A 7,932-nucleotide genomic window follows, 5' to 3' on the forward strand; every position below is an offset into this window, starting at 1 on the left:
AAACCATATGATTATGGATTTATTAACTCTCTCTTTTAATTAAACACTTACTTAATTTAATAAAGTCCATAAGAGTGTAATTTGAACTATTCAAAGGAAATATTTATGAGTGGTGGTGTACATTTATGAGTGATTGGATTTCTAATTGAGTTACTTGGACATGTTCTGGACTAGAATTATAATCACCACCACCACAAGGTAGTGGCCGCCGCCATGAGCCGCCATTAACAACTACTACCTGAGGTGGTAGTGGGTGGTGCTTGACTTAATTAACCCTAATTGACCTAATGGAGCCCTAATTGACCTAATAACATAACCATTTAACTAATTCGCACACAATTAGGTTGGAAACCCTAATTAGGGTTTAGAAAACCCTAATTTTGGAAATGTGAGTTTTGGATTAGTCGGGACCTGCGTTTGGACCATTGGATTTGGAATTTTGAATTACGCCCTACCACATTATTTGTTTGGATTAGTGGAGTGGTGGACTTAATGGATTAAGTCCTTAACGGCTTAAGTAGGAACACGTAACCCTAATTGTCATTTTATGTGAAAAACCCTAATTGGGTTTGGGTTCTTGTTGGGTCATTTCATGGAATGGGTTGATGTGGGCCTTCATGGGCAAAATGGAAACATGTTTATGGAGTAAGGAAATTATTGGGCTTTAGGATAAGGCCCATTAGGAAGGCTTGAGCCCAATTTGGAAAATTATGCCATAATTGGTTCATAATTGGGCCTTGATGATTATGAGATATTGGAACATTGGAATGCCAATTGGACTAGAATAAATGATTAGGCCTTAAAGTAAGTCCATGTAGAGGTTTGGGCCCAATTTGGAATGTTGGGCCTTGGTTCATTGATTGTTTTTTTGGCCTTTAGAGTGTGTGTTTGGACCTTGGTTTGGACCAAGTTAGGTTAAGGGTAAAATAGACTTTTTACCGCAAGCATGGACTTATGGATATGTATTGAAACCCAATTATTAATTGGGTTTTGTTTAGATGTTGACAGTTCGGGAATCTGTCAACCAGCAACTAGAGTTTTATCCATGGGACTTCGGCAGTGTGAGGTGAGTCTGCTCTCCATAGCAATGGGTTGAAGGCACCAACTCTGGTCCATTATGTATTATGTGATATGCTAGTTGTCTTTGTTATACCTGCATGGAAGACCTCGGGGGATTCCCGTGACACTTAGGTGTAAAACCTTGGAAGGTTTCCATGGCATCTTATGTAAAGACCGCGGGGTGTTCCCAACTCACTAGGGTATAAGACCCTGGACAGTTTCCAGGGCATCCTTAGTCAAGACCTCGGGGGGGGGGGGGGGGGGGGGGGTTCTTGAGGCATTGAGCTAAGACCATGTGGGGGTTCCCATGGCACCCGGAGTAAGACCCTAGAGGGTTTCCAGGGTATCCTTATATGTTTGTATGTTGTATGTATGGTTTATATAGTAGTGGGCTAAGACCATACTGGGGTTCCCATGTCACCCGGTGTAAGACCTTGGAGGGTTTCCATGGCATCCTTGTATGTAGCTTTTATGGCTTATGTGATTGATATGGTTTATGTAGCTTATATAGCTAAAATGGATTATGTGGTTATTTGGATTGTGTGGGGTCTGCTTTGGGGAACTCACTAAGCTCGGTGCTAACATTTTTGTTTATGGTTTCAGGTATCATTGGTTTGGAAAAGAAGGACCCGACTTGATCACAGCGCACACACCTATGTTTCCGCAATATGTGATTTTGGGATGAACTCTGATAAATGTTTTTAATTAATCATATTTTTGGAATGTCTGGATTTAGAAGATCTTTGTGTTTTGACTATAATAAAAATAAAATTTTTACCCTGGATTTTTGAGACGTTACAATTGGTCCAATACACTACTATACAAAGTCCATGAGGGACTCAACATACCAACTCTGAAACCAATTAACCGATTCGCAACTACCCATCATAGGCTATAGATATCAATGTATACAACAAGCTGACAAATCATTCAACACTCGATACCCAACCTGAGCGACCAAAATGCCTCTTAATCTATTCCTCAACTTCTTCGAAGGAACCACTGACTACATCGAATTCCTTGGCCAACAACTTTTTACTGTGAAGACGACTCTTTGCATTACTGAACACATACATCCGATGACAACTTGCTCTACACTCCAGTCTTGACCTAATCCTAAACCCAAGTTTTGCATAACCAAATTGCAAATTCCTGCGAGCCAATATTCTGAAACCATAAGCTCGAACAGATCGATGATTCTTCCAGCAGAATACTTAGTTTTCCCCGACTTAGGGTTCGAAGTACCACCAATTGGCGTCACAAAAAAACCATATCTCAAACCGGCTCGACCAGGTACAAAGCATCCCTGGACCTTGGAATATACAACATAACGTAAGATAATCTTCCACATAAAGACCAAGAAAACCCAAAGAGATTTTGAGTCTGAATTGGAGACATCATGAACTTCCATAACCATGGCAGCATCTAATATCAAGGATCCCATGCAGATGCACAACAATAATTCTGAGAGTTTATTCAAAACACTAACTCCTTATCTTGAACAAATTGACTACCACACTCCTCGTCTACAAACCTCTAATCTTCGGATCATCACAAGAATCATTCGCAAATATAAAAGGCATTATCCTCATAGTCGGAATACATCAGGGACAACAAAAGTTGTTGCTCCCAATTCGCCTGAAACCATCAGCTAGCACCTGACTTGCCTATATCTCAAGAATCAGACCCTTGGTCTCATCTCAAGGCATCCATACCACAACAATCCTCTTGTGCATTCCCACGTTGCCATATTGATGCAAAAAAAATGCAACCAACTAGCCCCATGTTGGCTTTACATCTCAACTCTGAAAGTCACATGTCTGCTCACTCCTTCCCCCAGACTCGGAAAACTAGAAGGAGATAACCTTTTCCATAGATAGTGACATTCCAATCCATCTTCCAATCACTCGTCCTCTGGCCGAAACCCTCGAGCTGATCATAAAAATCGTTTCCTTCTTAAGTTCCACGAATCAATTGGATGACCTCGTGCAAAATCCTGAAACCTCAAACTAAAACTCATTAGGTCTGCACCAAACAACCAAAATCGACAATGCCATTAGGCTCACACCAAATACTAGGACCATCCTCGTGTCCGAGCAGCCACAACCAAAAGATTGACAAGAACAGAACCACTGCCGCGAACGATGGTACCCACCATGCTACATTCCCTAACCAACCCTTAGAATCCCCAAGATCTACCTTACACACTTATCCATCCTTTCCTCATGAATCATCTCGGGTCCTCTAAGTCCTAGTCATAAAAGACTCTTGAAACATGCTCAACAGCGAAACAACCGCATTAAATACTCCCTAGGCTATCCTAGGACTCACCACACCTCCTCTGCCCATCAGCTGTTGAATAACCCCTACCGAAGCCAACTAACCACTTCACAAATACAATTACATGCAACCAGGCTTAAATAATCCTTCGACTAAAGGATCCAACCCTACAACGGTTGGACTCAGGCGAGAGTTGTGCAATAGGTCCAAGTGCTTTATCCTAAGATTATTTAACCCTCATAGCATGTAATTTTAATGTATTCATTTGATGGTTAGCTCGCATCAACATGGGCCCACAAAGCACAAGGCAAGCAACATTGGAGCAGAGAAGCCGACTAGCACTAAGATGCAATAAAATCAGACATATCCTTCCATGAAATCCTCGATCTTAGGCTTCCAACACCTTGCATGCATCTTCGCCATGTCCTCACTCTATCGAGAGTGGCTAATCCTTCCTCATGTCGTCCTGCTATGAACTATGCTCAACCAAGGAATCCACCGCTACCTCGTCTAATAACGCTGCTGGCCGACTTACCCCCATACGACTCATCCATCAAACTTCTACCGACCCTGCGGCACTCGTGTATGCTCGCCATACATAACGCTGTACCCTATAAACATTCGAATATATGATCTTACCCTAAGCCGTGCATCAGACAAGAACAGAAAATAAGGCCAAACCAAACATTCTCAAGCTATAAGATCTTAGTTATATATAACCGTGATGCGTACACTAAGGAACTACAGTAATGATATCAATTTCATATAAGGAAAACCCTAGGCTATCAGACATCATATAATCATGCAATTCTATCATGCAATTCCTGAAGATCCTTAGCCTATCACTAACATGTTGTTCTAACATATCCCAATATCAAATAACCGTATGGTATTTTGGGGTCTACTTATTGGCTCTGGCTGATCGTACACATCGTATCCTCCTTTATTATTTTGAAAACTATTTAAAAAATCATTTTGAAAATCTTGTCCTTAGTTTGATACTGAATTCACACGAGTGTTCCTGCAATTCACTCAAACCAAGGCTCTGATACCAACTTGTAATATCCATAAAATTCATGCAAATTTTAAACCTTTTCAAACATCCAAAAACCACGAGTTATTACAAAATGTTTTCAAAATAGTTTCATATCAGAGAATTCTAGAAATCAAAGTCATAAAATGTGACGAGGTGCACGATCATGCCTTTGCCTTCACACGATAATCCGAAGTACCTGAAACAAATTCAACAACTGTAAGCTCGAAGCTTAATGAGTTCCCCGAAAATACCAACGCCATACAAAACTAGATCAATATCACAACAAACAAACAACATGTAGATTGAGCCATCAGCCTGACTGGACCGTCTCACAGGGCCATCAGCCTATCTGGACCGCTCTCCGAGCCATCGACACGTCTGGATTGCCTCGCAGGGTCTTCAACATATCCGGACCGTTCGTCGGGCCTTCGGCCTGACTAGTACGCCCTTACTGGGTCTACAGTCTATCTAGGCCACCTTGAGTATGTTGGCGTAGAGCACAAAGCAGATACCGCCTCAACCTACCCCCAATCACACAATCAACACAGAAATATCAAATGCTAGCATATACAAACAGTCATACCGATCTAACAGATTACTAATCATAGCATCATCTTATATACCAGGATACTGACATAACATGTCACTAACATAACATCATCCTATATACAATGATACAGACCTAACATGTCACTAAGCATATCATCATGCAATAACCAGGATAACAATCCAAAAAGAAGGGCTGACATTGGTGCCTTCGACCTTGTTGGTATAGTGAGGACAACTCACCTTAAGCAGCAAACAAAAAATAGAACCATGGAAGTGACTAAGATGGATTCCCAGCTCTCTTCACACCTATAAGCATACTAATAATCTTTATTTAGCATACATTCCAAGTATTGCTTATTAATATCCTTTAATATACTTTTTATTTACTTTTATTATTATGTGAGTAACGATCACTCCTGAAGTCATTCAAGTTAAAGCATTATACTTAAAATGTGACCTTCTGATCACTCCTGAAGTCATTCAAGTTAAAGCATTATACTTAAAATGTGACCTTCTGATCACTCCTGAAGTCATTCAAGTTAAAGCATTATACTTAAAATGTGACCTTCCGTATATAAAATACCATCTTGTCAAATAAATTATGTATATGTGTTATTCTAATATTACCTAAATGATATCATATAATTAAGGCCTTAAACCACACAATGCATTTAATCCATTTAGTTCATATTGGTAAAATTGTCATATAATCCGTAACATTATTATTTACTACCCAAGAGGAATCTTAATTAAACATATGTCAAATTTATTAGTCCAGGTACTTGCCTTAACATTAACAGATTAACTTGCATTTTAATTCAATTGACCAAATTTGAAGCCTAATACTTAAAATGATCCACTAATGATTAATCAATTTAAGAGACCCAAAAATAAAATCAGGTGGGTCGTTTGCATGGACTGCCTTTTCATTTAGGTTAATTAACCAAAGCCCACAAGCTGCATAACCCAAAAGCCCAACTGAGAAAATGAATGTCAAAAAGTCAAAGGGCACTTACATTTTTTGCATCTTATAACGCCACAGTGGCCGATGGCACCTTTTTCTCCGGCCAAGCCTCCTTCACCAACGACACTTTCAACTCCGAAAATGAGGACTCGCTCAATTGCACAATCAGATGATATCCCATGACCATCTCATTATCATTTCTGAATACCTTCAACACCACTGTAAATCTTACCGCAAATCACACTACTAACTTTGTTTATCGGATACAAGTTGTTAACGTGAAACGGCAGAACCTAGCTTCGCTGAATAGCTCCCCCAAGGTCGGAGCCAAAGGTGGTGATTGCAACTCTTCTAGTTTGATCTTCTTCACTGATAGAATCCCCGATCAAGCTTTGCTTATAAGGTATCCATGGAGTCCTTCTCATACCCTCGATTCCTCTACAGACTACAGCCGCATACAAACACACACTCACACCCAAAAACGTTTGCTGCTAGGGTTTGGTTTTGTTCAAGGGATAAAGGGAGACTGGGTTCGCTTATATAGAAGTTGCAGTTTCAAACAAAATGAGGGAGGGTGCTCCTTTACGCTGTGTCGGGAGGTTGGGGGCAGGACACCAAATTTTAAAACAAAATTATCATAAAAGCCCCCCTCACTTCTAGCCTTACACGAAAATACCCCCTATCTTTAGCTTCTACTAAAAATAAGTTTCTAAAATGCACCAACAACCCCTTTTCATTTTTTATATAAGGTAAATACAACTATATATATATTATTATTATTATTATTATTATTATTATTATTATTATTATTATTATTCCTTACGTATTTTATTTAAATAACAACTTGACTATTAGAATGAAACAATCTAAAATAAAGCCTTTTTAAATTAAAACCTTAATGATTCCTCCAATTATATATGATTATTCCACTAAAGAAAATTTAAGCGAAATAGAGTGTTATAACCGGTCCCTACCAAATCTCTCATGCATTTCTATAATCATACGGGCCTCGCACACGGGTCTCACCCAGTCTATACCAACGAATGGGCCACGCCCACAAGTCTCACCTTATTGAGAGCTACACAGGCCCAACCTTGCCTCGGACCCTAATGGTCCTCCTCCCATAACAGAGAGAGATGCTCTCTGACCCCGATGTCCGCCTTTCCTAAGGCACGAGCTTATCCTCCTTTATACTTACGACCACCCCAACGATGGTCTACCTCAATCTGATGAGTGCTACGATCCCATCATAGACTTACAACACTTCCATACTATCCATCGATCCAGTGAATGCTACGACCACCTCGCTGTCTTACGCCACGTCTATCCTACCATGGTCAAAACTCATGGTCTTACCACACCTCTACCATATCGAGCACAATCATCTTGAGTCGCACCCGCATCCGACTTGTAGGAACAATAAATAAGATTGATAGATTCTATAATAATGGAATGAATTAAAGACAAGAACAATGAAGATCAAACGTGTGCTGAATGCTTTGATTAAACAACTCTAGAAGAGTTCTCAAGAAATTCTCTGTAAGAGTGTACAAACGGTTGTTAGGTTTGCTAAAGACTAAAAAGCATTAACCCTAATGTTATATACATGCATATATATAGGCTAAGATTTGAAAAACCAAAAGGAGAATGGACAAGCCCATCTCGGAATAAATAAACCTATATAAGACATATTTGACACAACACTAATAAACCTAACACGACTGAATCCCTATCAGGTGTTCAGGTCATGCTTCGAACCCTAAAGCCTTCATCAAACAAGAATAGGCAGCGAGGCTCTAACACAACCCTCAACTTGGATCCATCCTCATGCCTTCTATCCATCTCAAAAAAGATGTCAACCAGCTGTTTGGAGTTTTCTGAACTCCCAACTTACACCATCTTCAATCCAGACGACCATTTGAGTCATCTTCCCTCATGATCGGGATGCGAAACTCACCCTAGTTTCATACCTGATTCAGATCGGAAAATCTGAACGATTCTCCTACACTTAGATTCGTCGAAGGTCTTCCAACCCATAGAATTT

The 7,932-nt window shown here is 40.0% G+C and overlaps 1 long non-coding RNA gene across 1 annotated transcript; it reads right to left on the reverse strand.

Annotated features, from left to right (window-relative positions):
• Positions 1-4,109: 4,109 nt before the first annotated feature.
• LOC122197789 (uncharacterized) lies at positions 4,110-6,372 on the reverse strand. The gene is made up of 3 exons (XR_006191467.2): positions 5,941-6,372; positions 4,671-4,896; positions 4,110-4,571 (listed from the first exon to the last, which is right to left on the reverse strand). It is a non-coding gene; the product is annotated as an uncharacterized LOC122197789 (long non-coding RNA).
• Between the last annotated feature and the right edge of the window lie 1,560 nt (positions 6,373-7,932).

This window comes from Lactuca sativa, chromosome 4, assembly GCF_002870075.4.
Source record: "Lactuca sativa cultivar Salinas chromosome 4, Lsat_Salinas_v11, whole genome shotgun sequence".
NCBI lineage: Eukaryota > Viridiplantae > Streptophyta > Magnoliopsida > Asterales > Asteraceae > Lactuca > Lactuca sativa.